Source organism: Macrobrachium nipponense, chromosome 30, assembly GCF_015104395.2.
Source record: "Macrobrachium nipponense isolate FS-2020 chromosome 30, ASM1510439v2, whole genome shotgun sequence".
Classification (NCBI taxonomy): domain Eukaryota; kingdom Metazoa; phylum Arthropoda; class Malacostraca; order Decapoda; family Palaemonidae; genus Macrobrachium; species Macrobrachium nipponense.
This window is the reverse complement of record NC_087218.1, coordinates 5,786,483-5,802,273: the sequence shown is the minus strand read 5'-3', so window position 1 is coordinate 5,802,273 and position 15,791 is coordinate 5,786,483. Positions and strand designations below refer to the sequence as shown.

Genomic DNA, 15,791 nt, shown 5'->3' with positions numbered 1-15,791 from the left:
AGGTGGTATGGGCCAAGGTCGAGAGAGTATAGGAGGTCTTGTCAGCGCTGACCCAAAATAAGCCTCTTCTGCGCAGGTCAAGAGCGTGACGTCAACTCAACCTCGCCTAAGGCTACCACGAGGAAGGTCCTTTATTAATCAAATGGACAACAGCAGAAATATGTGTTTGCAGATGCTCCACACTTAATGAATTCGTTAATTTTTTTTAGAAATAACTTTTTTGACCATGGATTCATATTGCCGAATGATTTGTAGTACGTACGCTCACAATGGTCCAGTTAGATAGTTAATAAAGAGGAGGAAAGCGATCTTTGGACGACTTTTAAACTTTCCAAAAAACATATATATCAATGTTATTATAGGTATGCAACGAATGAAAATATATTGATCACTTCGGCAACCGACGAAATTTGAAGAGAAGGACTGGAAAATTACAAGCCACTTTATTCGGGCCTTGTTTGATAATGGTTTGATTTGTTTAATTCTCGACTTCCAACAGATAGAAAATCATCAAGAAATGCTATGGGACTAAACCTGTGATGAAAAGTACAATGCTCTATCTTTTGTCTAACTTGCTGAAAACGGAAAAATAAAACCTGGGCATGACGTATACACTAAACCAGGCTGGGTTGGGGCACTTTTTTGGTTGCATAAGTCAAATGGGAGAGTGCGATCTGCACCCATCACCAGTTGCATTTAAACGTTGTCTCAGAGCCCACCTTTTAGGAAAAGGCAGCATAATTGTAAGCTCAAAGAGCAACGTTCAAAACTGCAACAGTGAAAATGTAACATCCGCCTCATTTTTCCACGTCCCTGACAAGCAAGATGCATCGTTTGAAGACAAAGGAAATTCTCTTCAGAAAGAACCCAGTTTATCAGCAATTTTATGTTGCTTACCAGAATTTAATAAGAATGATCAAAGGGATGACTTTAAAGACCAGGAAGTTGAAGAACAAACATGGAAGAGCCATAGAAGAAGAAGAATAAGGTTTGTGATATGTTGGCGGGTTCATTGCTCGCAAGTTTCCACAATATGAACATTTAGGAGCAAAAGTAACAAAGGGAGATGACACATGGGTTGGTGCCATAAGCTTTAGAGAGGGCAAACTAATGAAACCTAGTGTTTCTTGATCATTTGAAGTGTATGGATATGATGTTTGATTCTCACCGCGGGGGGGGGGGGGGGGGGGGGCGGTGCGGGTGATGCTATAACAGCAGTAAAAGGGTTGATCATTAAATTAGCGGTTATAAGTAGCAGTCACATCCAAATAACTTCAGAAGTCGAAATATTTTTTTAGAATTCGAGATTTGAACAGTCACATTAGCAGTTCAGGAAGAGCGGTGAATAAGATGAAAAAGTTAGCGACATAATATAATATATATTAAAATATGTGCGAAGTGTGATTTTATAGATTTGTTAAATGTGTATAATTCTAAAAATATATTATTGTTTAAAATGTTCTTTAGAACTCCCTCATGAATATTTAATATAATGAAATAGTTTTTACTATCTATTATTTCCTGAAGAAACAGACAATAGTATTTAATAACGAAAAAAATGAAGAGAGCAAAGGTAGGTTTTCTATAATTTCAATGTTATTTTTTGGCGAAAATGTTCTAATGATCTCTCTTATGATTATTCAGTTGGACATCACAGAATGAAGAACCTTCATCTGACTTTTACATTAAGTATCGAATAGCTTCGAGTATTTAGAAAAATAAAAAAGAGAAAGTAAAGGCAGGATTGCTATCGATTAAGTAGCCTGACTGTGGTTATTGTGACGTGACGCACCTAGCCGTTTCATCCTCTGCCCAGATTAAGCTGTGGCTGACAAGACCTTATATTCTCTAGACCTTGGTATGGGCATCTGTTGAGGATGGACGATGAGGAGGGAGTGAAGAGTTCTTGGGAGAAACCTGTTGGAGGAAGAAGATCAAGACGAAGACAGAGAATGAGATGGCGAGATAAAGTGAAGGAAGATATGGAGAGAAGAGGTTTGGTGGAGGATGATGATGCCTTTGATGGAGGGCAGTGGAGGAGGAGGAGGAGGAGGAGGAGAAGGCGCATCAAGCAACCAACTCCTTAGTGTAGAGATGGCGGTGGGAAAGAAGAAGAGAGAAAAAGAAACACATTTCTGGATCAGTGAGGTAATTAATCAGTGATCTTCGTCTTTTTAAGAAAATAAGGAAGAATATGAGTGAATTAGAAAGCCTAATTTTCTAACTCATGATTATTATTTGAAGTATTGGTTAAGTAAGGACAGTCACTTACCAGCAATGCAGCAAGTGCAAGTTGAAGCTGCGCATCCTGCGTCATAGGAAGTGCCTGAACATCCAGCTGAGATCTTACTGCAACTGCCACCATATCCTTTGCATTCGGTAGTTTGGTTGCACACTGAGAATGATAATGATAATACGTTCTCCTGTAAGTGTTGAACCCAGTATGGAGTAGTGCCGTCAATGGCTTTTTGTTGTAGAAATCTGAACAAACTTTCACAGCAACAAAAGATTTATTCATTGAGAAAATAATCTTCCTGCTGGAATCTGGATCCATGAGGGACGATTTCAATTCTAAATTGAATTGTGTTTCCGAACAAAAGCTGACATTGTGTGATAAGCTGAACACACCTCCCATGCAATCAATCAATAGAAATAAAAGACATTTCTGGGCACTTCAACCTTGTTGAACTAAACTGTATTCAGCCTACAGCACGAAGATTATAATAATCAGTCAAGTCAATGGAGAGCAAGTCGGAATGAAGAAGCTCACCATTGTACAATAGATCAGTGAGAGGCAGCGCCCTAAAGGTGTCCTCCCTCCCTTCCAGAGGTCCTTCATTCCTCCCCACACCATTGGGGGACTGTGGAGGAACCGTCTGTCTCCCTCCTGAAGGTGTCGTGCAACTGTCGCTTCAAAGGTTCAAGCGAATATGCAGTGCATTGGTTCCCTAATGCTCTTCTCCTGCATTTGAATTCATTTCTTTTCTATTTGTTGATTAACCGATTTCTTTTTTGATAAGCAAGCTATACATATCTCTCTGCATTTCCTACTAACTTATGTATGTTACTTATTTCAAATGGACACTAATATTCTTACAAAGATTGAATCTCAAGGCGTTAAGCACTGTGGTGAGCTTGTTCCAAATGAATAGGGTTCTTCTTTATCTTCTGAATATAATAATAATAATAATAATAATAATAATAATAATAATAATAATAATAATAATAATAATAATAAGGAATAAGGCGATACTCAAGTCAAAACTCAACGCCGGAAATATGATAAAAAGCCTAAACACATGGCAGTGCCCAGTAATCAGATACAGCGCAGGAATAGTGGAATGGACGAAGGCAGAACTCCGCAGCATAGATCAGAAAACCAGGAAACAAATGACAATACACAAAACACTACACCCAAGAGCAAATACGGACAGACTATACATAACACGAAAGGAAGGAGGGAGAGGACTACTAAGTATAGAGGACTGCGTCAACATTGAAAACAGAGCACTGGGGCAATATCTGAAAACCAGTGAAGACGAGTGGCTAAAGAGTGCATGGGAAGAAGGACTAATAAAAGTAGACGAAGACCCAGAAATATACAGAGACAGGAGAAAGACAGAAAGAACAGAGGACTGGCACAACAAACCAATGCACGGACAATACATGAGACAGACTAAAGAACTAGCCAGCGATGACAATTGGCAATGGCTACAGAAGGGAGAGCTAAAGAAGGAAACTGAAGGAATGATAACAGCGGCACAAGATCAGGCCCTAAGAACCAATATGTTCAAAGAACGATAGACGGAAATAACATCTCTCCCATATGTAGGAAGTGCAATACGAAAATGAAACCATAAACCACATAGCAAGCGAATGCCCGGCACTTGCACAGAACCAGTACAAAAAGAGGCATGATTCAGTGGCAAAAGCCCTCCACTGGAGCCTGTGCAAGAAACATCAGCTACCTTGCAGTAATAAGTGGTACGAGCACCAACCTGAGGGAGTGATAGAAACGATCAGGCAAAGATCCTCTGGGACTATGGTATCAGAACGGATAGGGTGATACGTGCAAATAGACCAGACGTGACGTTGATTGACAAAGTCAAGAAGAAAGTATCACTCATTGATGTCGCAATACCATGGGACACCAGAGTTGAAGAGAAAGAGAGGGAAAAAATTGATAAGTATCAAGATCTGAAAATAGAAATAAGAAGGATATGGGATATGCCAGTGGAAATCGTACCCATAATCATAGGAGCACTAGGCACGATCCCAAGATCCCTGAAAAGGAATCTAGAAAAACTAGAGGCTGAAGTAGCTCCAGGTCTCATGCAGAAGAGTGTGATCCTAGAAACGGCACACATAGTAAGAAAAGTGATGGACTCCTAAGGAGGCAGGATGCAACCCGGAACCCCACACTATAAATACCGCCCAGTCGAATTGGAGGACTGTGATAGAGCAAAAAAAAAAAAAAAAAAAAAAAAAAAAAAAAAAAAAAAAATAATAATAATAATAGATCAGAAAACCAGGAAACATATGACAATACACAAAGCACTACACCCAAGAGCAAATACGGACAGACTATACATAACACGAAAGAAAGGAGGGAGAGGACTACTAAGTATAGAGGACTGTGTCAACATCGAAAACAGAGCGCTGGGGCAATATCTGAAAACCAGTGAAGACGAGTGGCTAAAGAGTGCATGGGAAGAAGGACTAATAAAAGTAGACGAAGACCCAGAAATATACAGAGACAGGAGAATGACAGACAGAACAGAGGACTGGCACAATAAACCAATGCACGGACAATACATGAGACAGACTAAAGAACTAGCCAGCGATGACACATGGCAATGGCTACAGAGGGGAGAGCTAAAGAAGGAAACTGAAGGAATGATAACAGCGGCACAAGATCAGGCCCTAAGAACCAGATATGTTCAAAGAACGATAGACGGAAATAACATCTCTCCCAAATGTAGGAAGTGTAGTACGAAAAATGAAACCATAAACCACATAGCAAGCGAATGCCCGGCACTTACACAGAACCAGTACAAAAAGAGGCATGATTCAGTGGCAAAAGCCCTCCACTGGAGCCTGTGCAAGAAATATCACCTACCTTGCAGTAATAAGTGGTACGAGCACCAACCTGAGGGAGTGATAGAAAACGATCACGCAAAGATCCTCTGGGACTATGGTATCAGGACGGATAGGGTGATACGTGCAAACAGACCAGACGTGACGTTGATTGACAAAGTCAAGAAGAATGTATCACTCATTGATGTCGCAATACCATGGGACACCAGAGTTGAAGAGAAAGAGAGGGAAAAAATGGATAAGTATCAAGATCTGAAAATAGAAATAAGAAGGATATGGGATATGCCAGTGGAAATCGTACCCATAATCATAGGAGCACTAGGCACGATCCCAAGATCCCTGAAAAGGAATCTAGAAAAACTAGAGGCTGAAGTAGCTCCAGGACTCATGCAGAAGAGTGTGATCCTAGAAACGGCACACATAGTAAGGAGAGTGATGGACTCCTAAGGAGGCAGGATGCAACCCGGAACCCCACATTATAAATACCACCCAGTCGAATTGGAGGACTGTGATTGAGCAAAAAAAAAAAAAAAATAATAAATAATAATAATAATAATAATAGCAAGAAACACCAGCTACCTTGCAGTAATAAGTGGTACGAGGAGAACGATCAAGCAAAGATCCTCTGAACTTTTGTATCAGAACAGATAGGGTGATAAGTGCCAATATACCAGACGCGACATTGATTGACAAAATCAAGAAGAACGTATCACTCATTGATGTCGCAATACCATGGGACACCGGAGTAGAAGAGAAAGTGAAAGAAAAGATTGATAAGTATCAGGACCTGAAATAGAAATAAAAGTATATAGAATATGCCAGCAGAAATTGTACCCATAATTATAGGAACACTAGGCACGATCCCAAGATCCCTGAAAATAACCTGGAAAAACTAGATGCGGAAGTAGTCCCAGGACTCATACAGAAGAGTGTGCTCCTAGAAACAGCACACAGAGAGAAAAGTGATGGACTCGTAAAGTGGAAGGATGGAACCCGGAACCACACACTATAAAAACCACCCAGACTGTGATAGACAAGAAAAATAAAAAACAAATAGAAATAAATAAATGATAAAATAAAATAAACAAATAAATAAATATTAATGATAATACTATGGTGGGCTTGTTCAATATGAATTGTGTTCTTCATTTTATGAATAATAATAATAATAATAATAATAATAATAATAATAATAATAATAATAATAATAATAGGAATGAACTAAGGGAATAAAAGATACCAACAGAACAAACTCCTAGGAACCAACCAGAAAAGACTATAGACCCAACTAAAAGGGGAAGACAGCCATCAGGAAATTCCTGAAGCTGAACTAAGTAAGAGACTCTGGGAAAACATATGGAGCAATGCGGTATCACACAACAAGCATGCAACATGGCTCCAGGAAGTTAAGGAAGAAGAAACGGGGAGAATAAAACAAAGATTCACTGAGATCACGACAGACTGTTACACAACAACTAAAGAAGATGCCCAACTGGAAACCCCCAGATCCCGATGAAGTCTATGGATACGTGCTCAAACACTTCAAGGCAATACACCTACGAATAGCAGAACAACACTGGCATTGCATCACAAACCACCATGTGCCCAAATGGATGACCACAGGGAGAACATCCTTAGTACAAAAAGACAAGAGCAAGGGAAATGCACTAAGTACCTACAGGCCCATCACGTGCCTACCAGTAATGTGGAAGTTACTAACAGGTATCATCAGTGAAAGGCTATATTATTACCTAGATGATACAAACGTCATCCCCCAACAACAAAAAGGATGCAGAAGGAAGTGTTGGGGCACAAAAGACAAGCTCCTGATCGACAAAAGGGTAATGAAGAGTAATAAGAGGAGAGCTCAGTTAAACATGGCATAGATTGACTGCAAAAAGGCCTTCGACATGATACTCACACATGCTAATAGAATGCCTGAAAATATATGGGGCAGAGGAAAACACCATCAGCTACCTAAAACACAGTCTCGAACTAGAATATATTGCTTACAAGCTCAAGGATAAGACTAGCAGAGGTTAACATCAGGAGAGTGATCTTCCAGGGCGACTCACTGTCCCCACTACTCTTCGTAGTAGCCATGATTCCCCTAACAAAAGTACTTCAGAAGATGGACTCTGGGTACAGCATTAACCATCAGATGTTCATGGACGACATCAAGCTGTATGGTAAGAGCGTCAAGGAACTAGATACCCTAAGCAAGACAGTAAAAATTGTATCTGGGGACATCAGGATGAAGTCTGGAGTAGAAATATTTTCCTTGGCCAACATATAGAAAGGCAATGACAAGGACTGAAGGGATAAAGCTACCAGATGGGAATAGCATCAAACACATAGACGAGACAGAATACAAATGCCTGGGATAGTAGAATAAGAGGGTATAAAATACTAAGAGATGAAAGTTACAATCAGGAAAGAATGTATGCAGAGACTTATGGTGATACTCAAGTCAAAACTTTACACTGAAAACATGATGAAATCCATGAACACATGGGCTGTACCAGTAATCAGATACAGAGCAGGGTTAGTGGAATGGACGAAGGCTGAACTCAACAGCATAGACCAGAAAACTAGGAAGCACATTAGGAGCGTCATTTCATTTTTCTTTGGGCGGACAAAGGTTTATTTGTGTGCCGAGCCAAGTGAGCCTAACCAGTGGGAGGTCTGGCCGCCCCCCGAAGTATATGTTTAGAAATATCAGCAAAATAGGGGCAATTTGAAGCCACTTGTAAAGGAAATTTGAAGAATTTTTATTCCTTAAAAAATGCTGTACATCAAATTTTAAGATAATAAATGAAGATGAAAAGGTAGTGGAAATTTCTAAACAAATCAAGTTATAAACTATATTTTGGGTCCTAGAATAACTGCAATTTAACATATTGCATTCAATATAGCTCACTACCTACACAAGGGCCATTCAGGAAAACAAGAAAAGTTGATGTGAACAGGAAGATATTAAACTTGGGAAAATGTGTAGAGATAAAATGGTTCATGATTTTAGCAAGGCTCATCTAAGAAATTTTTACAAAATCATTAACTAGTATATCTTAGTTAAGATTTTTAACAAGCTCCTTTACTGAGGCCACGAGAAGAAAGTCATTCAAGCACTCGTTTTTCATGGTAGTTCTTAGATACGTTTCCATTAAACTAAGCACTGAAAACAGTCGTCGTTCATTGCTGGCAGTAGTTACTGGATGGGTGATGAGAATTTTAACAATTTTAGGGATTTCTGAGCAGGCACATTTTAATGGCTTGATTTCATCATACATTTCAAACAAATTCTTAGGCTTTTCATTTTTAGTTAGAAAGTGACTTTGCTACAAAATTTGGGTATTTAGAAGGATTTCATCTATGTTTATATCCTCATAAAACTGTACTATGGTAGACAGTTTCTTATCACTTAAAAAGTCATTAGAATTACAGTCAGGCGCATTCATCTCTGCTATCAGAGGCTAATTATGAAAAAGGCCGTGGATTATGTTTGTCTACATTGTAAGTGAACTCAGCCTAGTTTAGCTGACATACCTTTTAACAACATTAGACCTGGCATTCACAAACTCATTTCACCTTGAAAGCTAACTTGAAATGATGAAAATGATAATCACTATAATATTATCATCCACTATTGACGAAATCTCTCCAACTTACCAACCAATGGCTTGAGCTTGTGTCAGGATGGCTGGCCATGGCGGCACGTCTCACGTGTCAACAAAGTATGGCATTCGATAGAGATTTAAATTTTCATAGCGAATGAATGCCTGGTGCTTGCACAGAACCAGTACAAAAAGAGGCATGATTCAGTAGTAAAAGCCCTCCACTGGAGAGTGTGCAAGAAACACCAGCTACCTTGCAGTAATAAGTGGTACGAGCCCCAACCTAAATGAGTGATATGAAATGATCGGACAAAGATTCTCTGGGACTATGGTATCAGAACAGATAGGGTGATACGTGCAAATATACCAGACGTGACGTTGGTTGACAAAATCAAGAAGAAAGGATCACTTATTGATGTCACAATACCATGGGACACCAGAGTAGATAAGAAGGAGAGAGAAAAAATCGTTAAGAATCGAAACCTGAAAATAGAAATAAGAAGAATACGGGATATATATGCCGGTGGAAATTGTATCCATAATCATAGGGACACTACGCATGATCCCAAGATCCCTGAAAAGGACCTGGAAAAACTAGATACTGGAGTAGCTCTAGGATTCATGCAAAAGAGTGTATACTAGAAACAGTGCGTATAATGAGAAAAGTTGTGGAAGCAGCATGCAACCCGGAAGGCAACCCCCCCCCCCTCCCTACACTATAAAAACCATACAGTCGAATAGGATGAATGTGATAGACCTCCCCCAATAATAATAATAATAATAATAATAATAATAATAATAATAATAATAATAATAATATAATAATAATAATAATGATAATAATAATAATAATAATAATAATAATAATAATAATAAAAACACTAGTATGGGCCTCTTAATAATAATGATAATAATAAAATCTACTTACTTATGCAGCATGTGCAGCTTGTTCCACACAAGGTGTCGTCTGTAGCATCGCACCCGCTGGCAGTTTCCGTATCAACACAAGGGAATCCCTTAGCTGCACAGCCCAAGTCAGTGCAAGCTGTGTTTGAATAGAAGAAGCAGAGATCCCGTTAACTATGGGTGTCTGTCATGATGAGAACGGAGAGAGCCTTAAACGACGCAGAGCTACGCCGATCTTAGCTCCCACATTTTCATTGAGTGGCTTGAAACGGAAGAAAGAGGTGGGTCTAGTGAACACCAGGACCGACTAAGTCGGTGTACCTCATGTGGTGCACTGTAGGCATAACTGAAAGGTCTTTGCAGTGTCCCTTCCTTCGGCCCCTAGCTACAACCTTATTCATTTCTTTTACTGTACCTCCGTTCAAATTCTCGTTCTCCTCATCTTACGTTTCCCTGACCCTTTCCTAACAATTGCTTCATATTGCAACAGGCAGGATTTCCTCTTGTTACACCTTTCCAACTGTTTTACCATCAATTTCCCTTCCAGTGTTGAATGACCCCATAGGTCCTTGCGCTTGGCTTTTGGCCTCACACGGGCCCACCGCAGCAGGACCCACTCACTACTGGCTATGATATGATAGTCGAACCAATAAGGTATTGACCTTCCTTCTTCGTCTTCACATTAATTATCTCAGGCATTAATTTCCTTCTAATGGAAGTCTACCAGTAACGTCATTCTTTTTCTTTATCAGTGTCAGTTATTTAAAATATTCAGTCTCATATGTCACAATTTGTACGTTAATTCTTCTATCGATGGCGATAGTAATGAAGAATATATATATATATAATATATATATATATATATATATATATATATATATATATATATATATATATATATATATATATATATATATATATATATATATATATATATTGTCATATGTACACTATTATTCAGGAAATCATATAAATGTCAGTTTTTTCATTTATGTTTCTTCGAGCCTTGCGAATGAATAGTCAGCCCTGAGTTTGTAGATCAAGAATTCAGAAACATCAGAAGAATATAAACAGATTTGTGCTATCCATCCCATATCATGGATATTTGTTACAATAAAGCTATTAAGATCTATGAAAAATCGGAAAAAAAAGAAGTGCCCTCAAACACCCTTTTTATTGGATTTGAGGCTGTAAAACTTTTTTTGAAATTGTTTCATACTAATGTATAATAATGTAAAAAACATACTTTTTAAAAGTAGGCCGCGAAAAGACAGCAATATTGTATAAAAAATTCCAAGTATGGATTGATATTTATTTTAGTTAGGTCAGACCAGCAAAGAATACATTGGACGCAAAGCCAGATTTTGCCACGTTATGACAAAATTATATCAAGGAACGTGTTAGAATCAGTTTTGGTTTAGTTAACCTGGGTGAATAATTTTAATGTAAGTCAAGGATTATTTTCTTTTGACCCAATCATAAAACAATATGTTCCAGAAGGAAATTAATAGAATAAAGAGTATTACTAAAAAGTAAATTTTGAATCTAATCTGTTGACCGCTCTGTGACCTCCCAAGCTTTTTGTATTTCCTTATGATTTGTACCCACCAATTATATAGGACCTTGCTTCTGTATATCTTTAGTTGCTGTGACCATGGCTTGGTAATTAGACGAAAGCACTTAGTATATCATGTGTTTCAATTTTCCTTCTTGGCTGTAAGTTTGTTTTGTATAATGATCACGATTTTTATGTCTTCATGACTTAAAATCAGACATATAATATACATACAACAAATACACACACATATATATATACATATTATACATATGTATATATTTATAAATATATATACGATTAAATGAGACTGCTTAAGCAAATATTCTGGTAAAAAGTTTCATTTTGGAGTTGATTATCGCATCGCATTTGAAGGAGCAGATCTCTGAGAATTTTGAAAGCGTTCTAGAGGATTTTCAAAGGCGCTAAAGTTGAGAATGGATTTATATTATAAATTGGGTGAATTGTTTCATTTCCAGAGGCCTTCAGGCCTCTCTATATCTTCATTTGGAATCAGTATTGAAATCTCAGCTTTAACTCACTTTCGTGTTATCACCTCTCACTCGGCGTCAATGGGAGGAAGGTTTCTAGGAAAGCGCAAAAAGATGGCCATCCGAGTTGACCAATTAAGAAGATTTATCTGTTCTTAAGGGGTATAGGCTCCATAGGGGGTTAGTGCCGTCTGTGCACCTCACGCGGGAACTGTAGGCATGACCTAAGGTTATTTGCAACGTCCTTACCATGGCGGCCCCTAGCTGCTTTAACCCCTTTCAATTCTTTTACTGTGCCTCCGTTCCCATTCCAATTCTTCTGTCTTACTTTCCTAACCCCTCTCCTGGCAACTGACTCATAGAGCTTCTTCTTCTTCTTCTTCTTCTTCTTCTTCAACTGCAAAAAGCTTCCTGACATTTTCACCGTCAGTTTCCATTGCAGCGCTAAACGACCTCACCAAAGGTCCCCTTGGCTTGCTTCCCTTTGGGCCAGGATTTCAAATTCACTTCCTATTATATTTATATATATATATATGTATATATATATATATATATATATGTATATGTATATATATATATATATATATATATATAATATATATATATATATATATACCTATATTACTATATTCCTTGTTTTCAGGATCGGAAAAAGACTGAAATGTTTGCAGGATTTCTTTCACTTACACTTTTGTCTTCTTCGAGTTGTAGTGATGTCCTTCATTAGACACGGAATTTACTTACTTGTGCTCTGAAATAGAAAATGAAAAAATTAAATGATAAAAATGGGCGTCATCTGGTATTCAGACAGTTATTGTCTCAAGTTAAATGCAGAAACAAGAGATGTCGCTTATGAAAAGAGAATGGAAAAAATAGGATTAGAGTAATAAAGCATCGAAATGAAACTGACAAAACAGAGGAGAAGAAACAGGACGTAGCAGGGAGGATAATGTGAAGAAGAAGAAGAAGATGGATCGTATCTGGACTATAATTAGAGAACAGTTGTTCGAAAACCAATTGCTCGATTTAGTAATTGTTCGAACCAACATTTTACGAGCAATTCTTCGAAAACAGGTGTTCAGTAATATCCTAATTATTAGTGAATACTTTGTTGATTCTCAAAACTTGTATTCTAGGAAAACTCAATAGATTTTTTTTAGTTTAGACTTTAGAGGATACAGCCTTTGCAAAAAAGACATGGCTGAATTTATTCAGAGCGAGAAAGGAAGAGACATGCTATTGATGGGCGGATTCATATATGTGAAGGACAAGCAAGTAAAGTCCGAGATCTACTGGAGATGCCAATGTTTTGCGGAAAAGTCCAAAAGTCGCACTATAACAATTGATGGTACGATCACTTCTACTAACGGTGAACATAATCACTCAGGAAATTCGACCATGTTGAAGTACGGAAGTTTTTAGATAAAGTGAAGACTGACGCAAAAGAACCAGAGATTCTCCTCATTATATCACGTCTAATACATCTTCAGAATGAAGTCGTCGTGTTGCAGCCGTTCTACCGCAGCATAAAACGAACGATTCGTCGAGTGAAGCAGGAACCCTGGTTCTAAGTCACTTCAAGTTACTTGAAGGAAAGCAAATCAATTACCACTCTATGTTTCTACCTAACATAAATATAATCATAATTATATATACTTATACTGGTGTAAGATAAAGAAAACACTTATAAAAATTTTAAATACAAAAATTTATTATAAAATTCAAAATTTATAAGTGAAATTCACAATATCAGGGAAAATTACTGTTACTTGAAAACAAAGTAAAGTTTAATTAATTCTTGAATCAAATTAAGTAAAATTAAATCAAAATTAATTTATCATAAAATTCAAGAAAATTAATTCAATCAAAATTCAAAAGTGTTAGGCAATAATTGAAATCAGAAATTAATTCACAAGTAATAATTGAATTCAGAAATTAATTCACAAGAACTAAACAACAACAAAACTTGAAAAGAATTCTAAGTAAATGCAAATTAATTCACAAATGTTAAGTTTCCTTAAATGTGCAATGATTAAGCAATGAAAATAACTAAGTCAATTAAATTGTGAATGCAAATGAAAATTTAAAATAAAAAGACACACTTCAATAAGAAAATGAATAAGTGCACAAACAATGGAACAAACACAAAACACACACAAAAATCAGTAATGTGTAAAAGTGTAAATATTTTTCACTCAAAAACACTATAACCAACAGTTTTTACCAAACCAATTATTAGTTATTAGTTAAACACCATTCCTATCTGTTATTAGTTATTCACTGCCCCTAACCATTATTAGTTAACCACACTCCCTATCCATTATTAGTTATTCACTGTCCCTAACAATTATTAGTTAACCACACTCCCTATCCATTATTAGTTGCAACTAATAAAAATATAACACACTTTACCTTGGTATACCAATTTCTTTCTTCCTTAGCTGCAGCTTGTATATTACACTTTCACAAAAACCAGGCGCCGTTACAAAATGTTTGTTCAGATTCCACAAAAGAAACTAAATACTACTAAATAAACTCTAAGAAATATCAAATATTAAATTCTCACAAATTACGAGTGACCAATTTACGTTACGTTAATATAATCTCGATGTCGAGTGAGAGAGAGAGAAAGAGAGAGAGAGCGAGAGAGAGAGAGATGTTAATGCCTCGGGGTCTTAAGATAGAATGAAATCTCTTCTTTTACGGAAATTCGACAGGGCAGATGACACAAAAACGTTCTTGTCACGAATGATTCTCGAATCTTTGAAATCTGACGCAATCTTACATACATAATGTGCAATATCCACGTGGGACTTGACAAAGATATACACGTCCAAGATGAGTCTGTTAAAAAAAAAAAAAAAGAAAGACGCATACCCGACTCGAACGAGACGGAGGCTGGGCGACAATAAGATTGACATGTTTTGACAACAACGAGCTCGCTATCAAACGTGCTGACAGAGCAGGGAAGCAAACGGATCTCGCAGACTCTAATCTTAAAGTGTCGACATAAAAGTTAAACATTCGTAGTTTATAAAAGACAAAGAATCTCTCTCTTTACGTTATATACATATTCTTTTACAAGACGTAAATGCGAAATCTGAACACACATTTAAAACATCCTATTCTAAGCTATCTAGGAATCTGAAAAAATTTTGCACAATCTACATGACATTTCAAAGAGGGGAAAACATGCATTTTGAAAGTAGCAATATATAAATAATAATAATAATAATATATATATATATATATATATATATATATATATATATATATATATATATATATATCGAAGTCACGTTGCACTTAACGATTGAAATAAGAAGCATGAACGAATCTTTTCGTGAAGGTATTCGTGTCTCGTACAACCTGACGCTGCCTCTCTTCGGAAGCAACAGCACATTTGTGCTGTGTGGTTTTGTAAGGTATTTCAGAAGTTATTTAAAAAAACCTCAATTCAGCATTTCTATAAACTCTATGAATTTGTAAATGTTATCGTCCTCGACTAATGTTCTTAGAGACTACTAAATTGAATGAACGTACAGTGAAGAATATGAAATAACGACAAATTAGACACACCTGGCTGAAGTTCAGGCAGTTTCTGTCTCGAGCTGAGTTGGTGGATAGAACGAAGGTGGAAATGTATACAACAAATAACATCATTATTTTCTTATCATCTTTTGCTCGTGAAACTAAAAAAAAAAAAGGGTCGACGGTATTCGATAAATCAATACGAAGGCTAGTTGCCATCGTTTATAAAGAATTTAGAATATCTAAGGAGAGAGAGAGAGAGAGAGAGAGAGAGAGAGAGAGAGAGAGCTCATACCCACATTACTTGTTTTGATTGTGTTTAGAGTCAGGTTTTAATCGATTCCCCTTGTTCAATACTAACAGCTCTCTAAGTTTAGACAGTTATTCAGTTACTTTTGTGAACTTGACATAATTTTTGGCTGTTTAATTTGGCATTTAAATATATGCTAATGGTATGAGATCCAGTCATCAACAGCCTTTAATTGTAATCATTATCAGGAAGTTGAGTCAGTATTATGTGCAGAATACAATTCACAGAGGTTGAAGCTTTGACATTTTGTCTTTGCCGTGAATCAGCGAGAATCATTCAGTTCTGAG

General features: G+C 37.1%; 1 long non-coding RNA gene across 1 annotated transcript; it reads right to left on the bottom strand.

Moving 5' to 3' along the window:
- Positions 1–2,268: 2,268 nt before the first annotated feature.
- LOC135202004 (uncharacterized) lies at positions 2,269–12,373 on the bottom strand. Its single transcript, XR_010311635.1, has 3 exons — positions 12,351–12,373; positions 9,640–9,756; positions 2,269–2,395 (listed from the first exon to the last, which is right to left on the bottom strand). It is a non-coding gene; the product is annotated as an uncharacterized LOC135202004 (long non-coding RNA).
- Between the last annotated feature and the right edge of the window lie 3,418 nt (positions 12,374–15,791).